Source organism: Pogona vitticeps, chromosome 5 (genome assembly GCF_051106095.1).
Source record: "Pogona vitticeps strain Pit_001003342236 chromosome 5, PviZW2.1, whole genome shotgun sequence".
NCBI classification, from domain to species: Eukaryota; Metazoa; Chordata; class Lepidosauria; order Squamata; family Agamidae; genus Pogona; species Pogona vitticeps.
The window spans coordinates 34,997,297-35,011,618 of NC_135787.1; the positions used below are offsets into that span (position 1 = coordinate 34,997,297).

The window sequence follows — 14,322 nt, forward strand, 5'->3', positions numbered from 1 at the left end:
AAATGGCTTCTTTAGTCCCGACATGGCGTTGGAAAAACGCCTTACAAAAGCCCTTCCCGGTGCAACCACCTTACATGCAAAATTCAGATGTCCAACCAATTGTTGTAACTCCTTTAAGGTTACCTTCCTCTTACCCTTAAAACTACCAACTAGCTTCCTGATGTTGTCTAATTTGTCCTGCGGCAATCTTGACGCCTGTTTTGTCGTGTCCAATTCAATCCCTAAGAAGGTAAGGGTCGTTGACGGCCCTTCCGTCTTTTCCTCCGCCAATGGCAGCCCCAGCTCATCTGCCAATTCCCTAAATGTTGCCAAAAACCGTAGACATCTCCCGGTGTTTGCCTGTCCACAAAACAAAAAATCATCCAAATAATGGGCTGTCAATGCACAGCCAATCCTCTGCCTAAGCAGCCATTCCACAAATGTGCTGAACTTCTCAAAGGCCGAACACGAAATGGAACAACCCATAGGGAGGGCCCTATCAACATAGTAATGGCCCTGAAACTGAAAGCCCAGCAAATTAAAATCATCCGGGTGAACAGGTAAAATCCGAAAAGCTGATTTCACGTCAGCCTTGGCCAGTTCAGCATTGATGCCGCAAGATCTGACCATTTTAACCGCCTCATCAAATGATGTATACCGAACAGAACACAGCTCGTCTGGAATGGCATCATTTACCGACTCGCCCTCCGGATAAGATAAATGGTGTATTAACCTAAATTCCCCCGGGTTTTTTTTTGGAACAATTCCCAAAGGCGAAACCCTCAGATCATCCAATGGAGGCCTAGAAAACGGCCCCAGAACCCTGCCTTCACTAACTTCCTTGTTAATCTTTCTCAAAACTACCTCTTCCATACCGTTTACTGACTTCAAGTTCCTAGCAATAAACGCCCTCCGAATACCCAAGGCTGGTATCCGAAAACCTTGCTTAAAACCAGAGCGCAAATATGCTGCATCGTCCCGCCTAGGATAATGCAATAAGCCTTCTTCCAAAATATCAATTTTGATTGGCGTTGGTCCCCTTACCAGGAGGGCCGCCACCCCCTTCTGGTTTCCTAACTGAACCCCCTTGCTTGCCCTGTCGCTGCCCTCCAGCCCGAAAGCAATTGGTTCTCAGGTGTTTTCCCCCACAAGTGATGCATTCATGCTTAAACCTGCAAGGGGACTTGTCACAGGACCCTCTGTTGTTGTATTCATAGCAAGGCAGCCGGAGTTGAACCGTCTGCCCCGCCCCCTGGCGGGTTCCTGAATTCCCAGCGAACTTAATGTTAAGGTGCCCACAATCAAATCTGTCACCCAGATTCGTTTTGGCAGGCGACATATGTTGTAACCACAGCCCAGGGTGTACCTCGTCCCACCGAAGTTCCGGCCTGATGGCGCTCCTCATCCGGAATGCTTCATCATACCGCAACCAGGCCTGCCCCTCAAATTCGGCCTTCGCTCTACGTAAGATGTCATAATATTGAAAAAGGGCAGAAGCCTTCCACGGCTGCACCTTTACCAACACCCCAGCATATATGATGAAACCCGTAACCCAATTATTCCAGTTTCTATCTGGTCTCTTCCGCCTATGCTTTTCTTTAATTTTTTCATCATCCTTGTCTAGCTCCTTGACTTCATATTCCCTGTTCAAGAGGTCATAGAAGTCAATATAATCGCCTTTCCAAATTCGTTCCTTAATTGCTGGCGTCAAATGGTCTCCCAGCGGCATACTGTAATCTGTGTAAGGCGCCGCTAGAAATGGAGCTGAATTGTACCCAGTATTCGGCACAGAAGGGTGCTGTGTAACGTTTAACTCCCTACCGTTTTTTACAGACCCAGTTTTGTCTGGCCCTGTAAATGGCATGCCCCAGCCGCACCATTGCGGGGCCATCTGTGGCCAAAAACCACCCTGCCATTGTATGGGAGATGCCATCCCCATGGTGGGAGAGCCTAGAGGTTGCTGCTGGCCGTTACCCCACGGCCAGCATACCCCTTGTACTGATGTGTTGTGTGTTCCATCATACTCACCCCACCTGTCCTTTCTCATGGCCTCCGCCGCCCCTGGTGTGTATGTAGCTGTATCATCATAGGGATCGTACCCATATGACGTCCCTTCTCCAGCATCCGCAGAGCTCGCCGCCCCTGTCCTTCTATGCTTGCGTCCTCCTGTGTTCCAAGACTCCATCGAAGTGCCTTCGCCTCCATCTTGGTCTCCTTGCTCCTGACCCTGCTCAGACTCAAACACATCAAATCATCTTGTTAACTCACAAGTGAGAGCCTTCAATTCCGCTTTGCGTTTTCCTTTTGACTTCCTGGAAGACCGGCGAGGTGTAACCTCATTGCCACCCGGAGCCTGCCTCTCAAGTCTCATCGCTTCCATATTTGCCATTTTAGCCTGCAATTCCCTGAGCATGGCCCAAGATTCCTCCTCAGAGGAAGATTGTGAGGGTGACTGCTGCATAGCCACCTTTCTCCGCAGCGGGTCCTTCCCTTTTTTCTTACCACCTCCCTTCTTGGGCAGCATCTTAACCGTGTGTTTTATGTATTTTATATATATATATATATATATATATATATATATATATATATATATATATATATATATATATATATATATATATATATATATATAATTTATTTATTTATTTATTTATTTATTTATTTATTTATTTATTTTATTATTATTATTATTGTTTATTTATTTTTATTTTTATATATAAGTTGGGCAGATATGCACACAAATTAGCCAATAATCCCACCTAATTTCTTATCCGTAATACCACACAACCTGTTTGAAATAAATCCAATCCCTTTTTTTATATATATGCGAAACCACCTCAAAATGGCCGCCGAAGCTAGGCCATGCGGCCGAGCCAAGCTTTACAAAATGGCGCCTGCCCCACACCAACGACCTCAGCCCAACCCGTGGGTCAGCCACCACCCTTTCCCCCTTTTTCTCTCTCTTTTTATTTATTTTTTATTTTCTTTCTTTTTTTTAATTTAATAGGGAGGATCAGACCAGCCCCAAAACCGTACTGGGTCAATCCGACCACCAACCGCTGCTTTGTCTACCCTCTAAACCCAGTGTGCTCAACCACCCCTGCCCAAATGAGAGAGCGCAGCTGCTGCCGCTAGCCCCAACGCGTGCTTTTTTTTTCTTCCTATGGGCCGAGCTGCAAGCAAATGAACCCCGCTCCCACTGTGGTCCCAACGACCCACAAACAGCCCCCACAACAATACCAAGCCCTTCTAAAGAAGGGAGCAACGTCGCGCACTCTCTAAGGAACCCGCTGGGGGCGCCGCACGTGCCGCGCCGTCACCCCCCAACTGCCCCCACCCCGATCTCCCCCCACCAATCCCCCACGCCAGGCACTGCCGGGTTAACCGGCCTTAAACGCGCTGCCGCCGGCAGATGGGAAGCGAGAGAACAGAGAGGGGGGGAGGGGGAAGGAAGGAAGACACCAGCTGATCTTCGGAGCCGCGGCGCGGCCCGACCGCCCCGCTGCCGCCGCTCCCTCCAAATCACCGCAAGACCACAAGAAACCCGGGTCTTTAACCGCCACTGCCTCCAAACCGTAAGCTCTGATCCCTCGGCACTCCTTCCTTCCCGTGTGCGAAGCCAAAGAGCCACTTGTGACGAACCGGCGCTTCCTTAAATAGCGCCGGTTAGCGCCTGTTATATCACGTGGCCCCTCGTTGTCCGCACTTCCGGACCCGGGGAAGCAAAAAACGCGCGTTGTGACGTAGGCGCCCTGGCGCCCCTTCCCGCGCGTACATTTCTTCTGGCAATTTTAATTCCGGCTTGGGATTCCTCCAGTCCAGCCTTTTGCATGATGTATTCTGCATATAAGTGAAATAAGCAGGAAGACAATATACAGCCTTGTCATACTCCTTTCCCAATTTTGTTCCATATCCAGTTCTAACTGTTGCTTCCTGTCCCATATATAGATTTCTCAGGAGATAGATAAGGTGGTCAAGCACTCCCATTTCTTTAAAACTAGCCATAGTTTGCTGGGGTCCACACAGTCAAAGGCTTTTGCATAGTCAATGAAGCAGAAGGAGATGTTTTTCTGGAACTCTCTGGCTTCCTCCATAATATAGCGCACATTAGCAATTTGGTCTCTAGTTCCTCTGCCCTTTCAAAATCCAGCTTGTACTTCTGGGAGTTCTCGGTCCACATACTGCTGAAGCCTACCTTGTAGGCTAGACCAGTGGAGGCAAACTTTTTTCAGCTCGAGTGCTCAAAATGAGGGGGTGGGGAAGAAACCTGGAAGACCAGAACAGGAACAGAAAGTGGCAGTTTCAGAGGGAATCATGGGGATGGACAGGAAGTTAAAGGACCTGGAACAGGAAGGGAAAGGGGGAATCCCAGTTGCAGCCACTTCAAAAGGTTTGTTTCCACAAGGGTGGGTAGGTGGGCCTCTCACTTGGGTGCCAGAAGAAAGGGCTTCACATGACAGATGTGGCACACGTGCCATGGGTTCGCCATCACTGCTCTAGACACTGCTGAGTTTTCCAAACTTACTGGCATATTGAGTCTAGCACCTTAACAGCATCATCATTTAAGATTTTAAATAGTTCAGCTGGAATGCCATCACCTCCACTGGCCTTGTTGTTAGCTGTGCTTTTGAAGGCCCAGTTGACTTCGTTCTCCAGGATATTTGGCTCAAGGTCAGCAACCACACTATCTGGGTTGTCTGGGACATAATCAGATCCTTCTGGTATAATTTCTCTGTGTATTCCTGCCACCTCTTCTTGATGTCTTCTGCTTCTGTGAGGTCCCTACCATTTTTGTCCTTTATCATGTCCATCTTTGCACAAAATGATCCTTTAATATCAGATCTCTGGTTTTTCCTTTTTTATTATTTTCCTCTATATCTTTGCACTGTTCATTTAAGAAGGCCCTCTTGTCTATCCTTGCTATTCTTTGGAAGTCAGCATTCAATTTCCTGTAACTTTCCCTATCTTCCTTGCATTCTGTTTCCCTTCTCTTCTCTGCTATTTGTTAGGCCTCACTGGACAGCCACTATGCTTTCTTGCATTTCCTTTTCTTTGGGATGGTTTTTGTTCTGCCTCTTGTACAGTGTTATGAGCCTCTATCCAAAGTTCTTCAGACACTCTGTCCACCAAATCGAGTTCCTTAAATCTGTTCTTCACTTCCACTGTGTATTAATAAGGGATTTGGTTTAGATTATACTTGACTAGCACAGTGGTTTTTCCTACTTTCTTCAGTTTAAGCTTGAATTTTGCTATAAGAAGCTGATGATCAGAGCTACAGTCAGCTCCAGGTGTTGTTTTTGCTTACTATATTGAGCTTGTCCATCTTTGGCTGCAGAGAACATAATCTATCTGATTTCGATATTGCCCATCTGGTGATGTCCATGTGTAGAGTTGCCTCTTGTGTTGTTAGAAAAGAGTGTTTTTGATGACCAGCTTGTTCTCTTGACAAAACTCTATTAGCCTTTGCCCTGTTTTGTTTTGAACTCCAAGGCCAAACTTACCTGTTATTCCTTTTATCTCTGGACTCCCTACTTTAGCATTCCAGGCGTTTATAATGAGAAGAACATCTTTCTTTGGTGTCAGTTCTAAAAGGTGTTGTAAGTCTCCATAGAATTGGTCAATTTCAGCCTCTTCAACATCAGTGGTTGGTGCATAAACGTGGATTACTGTGATGTTGAAAAGTCTGCCTTGGATTCATATTGAAATAATTCTATCATTTTTGAGATTGTATCCCAGTACAGCTTTTCCCACTCTTGTTGACAATGAGGGCTACTCCATTTCTTCTATGGGATTCTTGCCCACAATTGTAGATATGATAATCGTCTGAATTGAATTCACCCATTCCCATCCATTTTAGTTCACTGATGCCCAGGATGTCAATGTTTATTCTTGTCATCTCTTGCTTGACCACATCCAGCTTGTCAATGTTCATAGATCTGACATTCCAAGTTCCTATGCAGTATTTTTCTTTGCAGCATTGGACTTTCCTTTCACTTCCAGGCACATGCGCACTGAGCATCCTCTCAGCTTTGGCCCAACCTCTTCAGTAGCTCTGGAGCTACTGGTACCTGTCCTCCACTCTTCCTCAGTAGCATGTTGGATGCCTTCCGACCTGATGGGCTCATCTTCCAGCATCATATCTTTTAGCCTTTTGTTTCTGATCATGAGGCATTCTTGGCAAAAATACTGGAGTGGCTTGCCAGTTCCTGCTCCAGGTGGATCTTGTTTAGACAGAACTCTCCACTCTGACCTGCATCTTAGGTGTCCCTGCATGGGAAAGCCCATAGATTCTCTGAATTACTTAAGCCCCTTCACCATGACAAGGCAGCAATCCATGAAAGGGTCAAAATGACATACTCTTGTGTAAATGCATGCCTGACTGCATAATTTTGACACAAACCTGTGCACACTTACTTGGGAATAAATCCTACTGACCTACTTCTATTAGCTTATGTGCTTGTATCAGAGCAAAATATGCAAATAGTTCAATCTTTTCGGTAGACTGTCCATAGTGCTCCTCTCAATCACATCCACCAGTTGAGCAAATGATTATGTGCCTGGCCACATGATGGATGGCAAGTGAAGAGCGAAACCCACTTGCAAGTCTGTCCTTATGCACATGCTTTGTGTCAATAGGATTTTGACTGATGGGTTGTATGTACACCGTTATAAAGCTCTAGAACAGTTCTAACAATAAAAATGTTATCACAGAAACAGTTGGACACATTTTCTTCCCACCATAGGTACAATCCATGTTCAAATAGGTTTTAATGGGGTTGACATTTTATTTTATTCTTGAAGCATTTCTCCTCCAATTTTATTTACCGTTAGCATAGAATTCATTTAGCAAGAGAGCATCCAAGTCCCATACAGCTTTTCATTATCAAATATAATTTTATTCCAGGCATTTGCATCAAGTTGCCTATTGACCTTTAACTGTTTCAGAATATATGCTTCACAATGTGCACATAAATGATGCCATCGTTAATAGGAGCTAAGCAAGCACATGCATTAACACTGGAAAAAAGTCCACTCAAGAGATGTATCCCTATAGGTTAGCAATACCTGTATTAATATACATTCATGGCAGATACACTGCCAGAATTGTAAAGAGGAAGAACAAAGGTCACCATAATGAAAACAGTTGTAAACTACGTGGGCAATGATGAACATAAAAGTAAAGCATATGTCACAGAACCGACAAGCCATAGATTAATGTAACTAAAGCAAAAACTTTCGATAGCAGGAAGCATGTAAAGTACCTGCCGTCACCCAAGGTTGTAACTTCACAGTTGTTCCAGAATATACATATGAGGCATGCTAAAGATATTGATTAAACCTAATCTATTTTCCACATCATTAAAATTTTGAAAAATATTAAAGGAAAATGTACACATTAATTTTAACATACACACACTAATGCTTTTCACACAGCATAATTTCCTTCAGTTCTGCATTTTCCTGCAATGAGATGACAATTCACAAAAGTTATGTCTGGAATCTTATTAGGGTTTGGTTAAATTTTAGCTAAATTACCACTGCTAATTGTGGATAATTCTCAAGGCATCAGGGCACATCTCAGTTGCACAATTGAGCATATGACCAGGCACATAACTGAGATGCAAACTGCCACTTTGTCAATCAGTTGCAATTAGCCATGGCAAGTCATACAATGCATATGAAAACACCAGGAGGTGTGCAGCTCTAATACATCTCTTCTTACATAGTAGAGTAGACCTTCCACAAATTTCTGGAAAATGTTACAGATCTCTAGCCTTAATTAAAGTGGCAGCTCTTTCAGAGCTGATGTACTAGCTCAAACAATTCTTTCTAGCATCATTGTCAGCCTGTTTATTTGTACGTGTGTATTTTAATCCCTTTTTCTAGTTTAACTTGTTCCATACTTCTGTTATGAATATGATGAATTTTAGACATGCTACAGCAACAGGACTCAGCTTGGATAGGGGCAAGACCCTGTGGAGCACGTAATGTTAATGCCACAACATAATGTTAAAAGCATCTATGGTTCCTCTTGGAGTTTATGCAGGTATTCAAAATGATTATGTACTAGGCTTTCAACCATATATCAAAGGAAATGTAACTGAAGAGCTATCCATTTTGATGTTTAGCACATAGCTGAAAGTCTAATGGACAGAAATTGCTAAAGTCAAGTAACTCTTTACTCTGTCTGAGGTGATAGTCTCTATCATCTGACTGATGGTTATAGCCAGGTCTTTAGGAAGAAATGTTGTGTACTGCTGGCTGCTGATGCAATCTCATACCTTCACAACTAGTGTTCAAAGTCAAGGCATGGGACCAAGGTATTTTCTTCCAGGCCACATTGTAGTTTTTCGAAAGTGTCTGCCTGTCTGTTTTTATTAACTATGCATATATGTACTCTCCAAAGCTATGAACCTGATTTCTCTTCATATAATGTAAGATAGGAACTTAAAAATTACAGGAAATGGTTTCAGTACCAGAATTCAAACACCAAATAGGAATTTTTGTCCAATTGTAAATAATTGTTGTGCTTTTTCACATTTTGCCCTCTATATTTACCTGTTTAACCTTTGAATTTTTTGTTTTTTGAAATCAACTGAGAAGGCCCATGAAATATTGACTAGATCCAGTTATTAAATGAAGGAGTCAAATTGGTCAAAATTTATGTAACTGAGGGTGTGATCAAATAGGCTTTCAACCCACTGTTTCAAACATAATAGGGACAGGTTGCTTCACTCCTTGTCAGAGACTTCTACTTTTTTGGTGCACGTAGAATCACTCCACTTTGGTTTGTTTCCAGTGTGTGTGTGATCTCTGGAAATGAACCATAAGAAGCCTTCAATTGTCAATTTGCCCTATGACTTTACACAATTCCCCTATTTGCATAATATGACACCAAATATGATCCAGAGTGTTTTTGACAGCCATCTTTTATCCCCCCTGGGCTCCTCTTTCTTTCCTCAGAAGAACCACAGGCTTCTAAAGGAAATAAAGAAATCCCACCAAAGGATAGGCTTATGCATGTTGTAGGACTTGATTCTGCTAGCTTCCCCTGCCCAGGCAGACTCAGACAGTGTCAAACAGAAACAAAATACTTTATTTACAATACTGGAAAATAACCAACAAGTATACTAAAAGTATACTAAAGTGGTTGATCAACAGCATTCAGTTTCATCTTCTTTAACCCTTCCCTGAATGCTATACTATGCCTCTCTTCAGGTATGGGGCCTTAAGTTGCACGACCTGCTGTCAAGTTGGACTTACAGTAAGTCACAATGGTGACTCACCTCGGACTTCACTCAGGTTTTTCCCCCCAATGACTTGGACTTTACTCACAATGTGTTACCCACCTACCCCCTGCCTTTATTCTGGGGGGGGGAGACTTTGTTTTTAATAGGGACTCATACTTGGGACCAAAGATTCAGACTTGGCCTTTGGACTCAGACCCAAAGACTTGCCAACATCCCTGCCTCTCTTTCTCTCTCCAAAAAAACCCCCAACCAAACAAAAAATCCTTCACATTCTCTTTCTAGTCTAGATTAGCTTTCTTGGCATGACAAGATAACAATTTCCCTTTGTGAAGCTAAACCCAAATACAGCAGACACAAGCAGGGCATGGCTGTTGATCACAGAAACACAGATAAACATGTCAACCAATAGCACTACTTCGACTGGTTCACACACAAGACAATTTTCAAATATTGTGCATTTTACAGAGATGCACAAAATGCAGTCTGAAAAGGTAGGCTTTTTTGTCCAAGACTGGAAGGAAGGAAGGAAGGAAGGAACGAAGGAATATTTAACAAAAAAAAAAAATCCTGTCATCTCATGGGAGTTTGCATTAAGCAGAATTTTTAGAAAATTGTTCCATTTAATTTATTTATTTTTATTTATTTATTCGATTTTTACCCCACCCCTCTAGACAACATCTACTCGGGGCGGCTTACATCAGTTAAAACAAGTTAAAAACATATAAAATGCATTTATACTAAGTTCTAAACAAAAGGTTTCCAAGATGGTGGTATACCAAAAAAAAAAAAAAAGATAGAGAAAGAGAAAAGGAAAATGACTTAATTGACTGGGGGGCAGGCCTGTTTAAACAACCAAGTTTTTAATTGGCTTTTGAAAAACCCCAGCGAGGGTGCCAGCCGGATTTCAGTGGGGAGTGTGTTCCACACCCGAGGGGCAATCGCCGAGAAGGCCCGGTTTCTTGTTTTCTCCTTCCAGGACTCCTTCAGCGTCAGTCCCCTCAGCCGTCCCCGCTGGCTATGTCGGGTGACTCGGGTAGATCTGGGTGGGAGGAGGCGATCCGCCAAATATTGAGGTCCCAAACCATTTAGGGCTTTATATGTAATCATTAATACTTTGAAGTCAATGCAGAAACGAATAAGTAACCAGTGCAGCGCAGCCAGAGTGGGGGAGATGTGTTGGTGTTTTCTCACCCCACTAATAAGCCTGGCTGCTGCATTCTGGACCATCTGGAGTTTCTGCATGAGCCTCAAAGGCAGCCGCACGTAGAGTGCGTTACAGTGGTCTAGTCTCGAGATTACGACCGCGTGGACTAGAGTAGTGAGGGCCCCCCGATCAAGATATGGCCGCAGCTGGGCAATCCGCCATAGATGAAAATAGGCAGAACGGACCACGGATGCCATCATGATGATGAACTACTCACACTTTATTTCTCTGCCAAATTTACACAAATCAAGAGTCTTGTGATTTGCCACTTGCATATAACATGTGGAGAGGTTAGAAGTAGAAGAATTCAACATAGAAGAAACCCAGACGTTGTTAATAAATAGCCGCTGTAGCAACAATGAAGGAAACAGCCACAAGAACCTAGTCTAACTGTTTTGATTAAGTGGCACCAACATGTTCCACTCTGAATGTGATTTAAACATTGCAGAGTTCTGTCACACAACTTAGTGCAAGAGAGATTTCAGGGTCAATCATCACTGAAAGTCATACAGGCAGGTTCAGTCAAGCAAAGATGAAGAAATCTACTGGGTGAAGGACACTTACATTATCACAAAAGCTGGGAAGGGAGAAAGCAGCACAGCTTGAGAACTGGACCAACTCCTGACAGCCGATCTATAGAGTGTCACCTGTAAATTATGAATGGTTAATTTAACATGTTTCTATTCACTGATTTCAAGGCATATTGAATGGCAACCTGACAGTCTTCGCATGTGCATGAGCTCTTTTAAGGTCAGCATAATTGCAAAACAATGCTATCATGCTGATATATGCTCCTTTTTTATTTTATTTTTATTTTGAAATATGAAGGGTGTATGTGATTTTCAGTCTCTCCTAAGCCTCCATAACTGCAATATATGCTGGGTTTCCATAAATGCAAGACAACACAGATATATGTCATTTAATGGCTTCCAGGTGAGATGATATAGTAGAGAAATACTGGAACTGACAAGGAATATGCTAGGGAGAAGGCTGGCAGCATCACCTGATGAACAATATTTTAAGCTATCAGCCTTTTTACTTGTTCACTCAGATGAAAGGGAATACAGTCCATATTCCTGTGTTCCAGAGTTACTCATATTTTCTTCTGTAAGGAAAACCAAGAAGAGTCATGCTTTGTTGGCATGAATTCAGCAATATGCAGTATATTGGCTTTATTTCAATGTTTCTTGTGGTTGAGTTGCAAATTTGGAGGGTGTGGCTTAACTGGAGAAAACAAGTGTTTAAGACTTCTCATCATGAACAGATATATTTAAGCGAGTCATTTTTAAAATTAAAACACTGATTTAAAAAAGAGAAGACACATTGTCACTTATGCTTCTGCAACCATGTTCTCTATCCAGTTCCATAACTTATTTTGTGAAATTATCTGTGTACTTAGCACTTAATTTTTTTCTTTGCATTATTGCTGCACGGTAATGCATCTATATTATTGTGCAGCAGACCAAATCAACATTCTACAAAGCTATGCTAAAAATGGAGGCAACCCATATACAAAACTTTGAAATTGGACTTTGGATCAGCACCAGATTTGGCACAGATATATCAAACAGTCTGCTCTAGGTCTTTGCCAAACTGAAGAAAATTTGGGGGAAAGGGTTTTGACTTACGATTTTTTAAAATATAAATCTGCTCTTATGCTTAAACAAGTGACTCTAAACTTCCTCAGCTTTAAAATAGCTCTGTGACGTTTAACTTCATGGCCCCTGCTTGTTTTCCCTCACAAAAGCTTACGTCACATTTTCTTCTCACTGCCACCAGTGGATACTTCAATCCACAATATAAATAACATATATCAGAACACTTGTCCTGTGAACAGAAACAGAACTTATTTGTTGAAGTGAAGCAGATTGAAATTTCTCAGATACACATTATACGTAAGCAATTCATCAACAGTTCTCTCAGTACATACTTCTTTTCTCTTGCAATATCATTACCACCCTCTCTACCTATTTTCCTGACCAGTTCTATCTCTCTGACTAACCCTATCTATCTCTATCTGCCTTCAGCCAAGCCTCATATATATTCATTGACTCTGCCCCTCCAGTGCTCTCATAGGCTCATGCAAATAAGGTCTTTGTCATGAGTTCAGCCGAAGATCTGTAATCTGAGGGGTTAATTTCAGCTGAGGAGAATGCTAGGCAATCAGAATCGCAGGCAGATGAATCACCACCGGTTTCTCCTCCCCCAGTAGCCTGAGTAAGGGAGAAGCTTCGGCAAGGACTCATGACACAAAGATTTGAAGCCCTCATGAATGCTTCCCATAGGAACATCAGGTTGACCAGTCCTGAGTATTAGCAGGATGAGGTGTTTAGATGGCTGCTGTTGCTATAAAATCTGCACCCAGCCACTTGCAAGCTTGTGGAAGCAACAAGTCAAACACTTTGGCTCATGTCCACACTCCTGCTTATCCTGGTCCCTGTTCTCTGGATCCCTGGCTTTGGAGTCTGACTGCTGACAACGGTTTGTATTTTGGCTTTGGCCTTTTTTGTATCTGCTTTACATCTTCTGGACTTCTGATATTGGACTGGTTTATTGGGCTGTTGCCTGTTGAAACCCCCTGGGAACGTGACACTCTTGAGCTTGAGTGGCAGGAGTGACAGGGCCAATTGCCACAAGCTCATACAGATTTAAAAGAACAATTGTGCTTATCCAGAAAGAGAATGGTTGGCCCCACCCACTTTTTTATTTGGAAGGAATCCAGGCTGCAGGGACTGAAATATTGATCATCAAAAAGGGCATTCAAAAGGGAGAAATGACCATTTACCATACATTTTTGTATGATATTTTCAAGCTATTTCTGCATTACCAAAACACAGAGTATTTATGTTTGTCTCAGTCCTGAGTGCTTTCAGTAAACATTCACTGAGGATTTCTGTGACTAGGCTGACACAAGAAAACACCCTGTAGGCCATCTTGACTGCTTCCATTGGTGTTGTCAGCATTCAGGCTATCCTTTGCTATGTAAAACCTGACATCCTTTTTCATGCTGGCAATGAAAGCACAGTATCGTGCAGCAATATCAGCCATTTCCTGATGTTTGAAATTGTGAAGCGCAGTATCCTACATTCATAAACTGCAGAGGTTTTTTTTTTTTTTTTTGAAAAATTAAGTTATGATATATAATTTTAAAATAGTAATAATCTTAGGACTGGAAAGCTGGAAGGGACACTATGGATCAGTGATCCCCAACCTTTTCCAAACAGCAGATGAGTTGGGGTGCTCTCATGTGCATGCGTGTGGGTGGGCAGGCTGTGCATGCAGGTGGGCGTAGGGGGAGTGTGTGCAGAGGGGCTGGATATCTGTCTCTGTGGCCCAGTTCTGTCAAGCCCAAGGCCTGGTATCAGGCTGCAGACTGGGGGTTGGCAACTCCTGCTATGGATCATAAAGCCCAGCCCCTGTCATGGAGGCATAGTGGGGAATCAAACTCCCAACCATACCCAAACCACTGAGCTACCCAGCAGCTCTATAATGATATCCTGAGAAATTTACACGTATTGTTTGAGAATTCCATGACATTATGCAAACTCATGTCAACAACAATGGTCCCATTTATGATGACTTTTCTGTTAATATTGTGTAAAACAAGGCTGTGCTCTTGTTCCGGTTCTTTTCAGTTTTACGTTTTTTGCGATGCTCTAGATACTTACAGGGAAGAAAACACTAGTGTTGACCTTTGATGTTACATTACACTGATGGGAAACTTTGGTCTGAGGTGTTTGCAGGCAGTATTGAAAATTTCATTTTGCAAAATGTGTAGGCTCTTATTTGCTGCTGAGTGTACTCCTAATGCAAGTCCTGGTCTATTCTCCTCAACAACATCAGCATAATATTGTGGAGCAATATCAGTCAATTTCCTAGTGTTTTGAA

The 14,322-nt window shown here is 42.8% G+C and overlaps 1 long non-coding RNA gene across 1 annotated transcript in view; it reads left to right on the forward strand.

Moving 5' to 3' along the window:
* Positions 1-10,373: 10,373 nt before the first annotated feature.
* LOC144583239 (uncharacterized) overlaps positions 10,374-14,322 on the forward strand; it is a 35,889-nt gene continuing 31,940 nt past the window's right edge. Inside the window, exon 1 of the long non-coding RNA XR_013536935.1 lies at positions 10,374-12,915. This is a non-coding gene — a long non-coding RNA (uncharacterized LOC144583239). The remainder of the gene's footprint in view (positions 12,916-14,322) is intronic.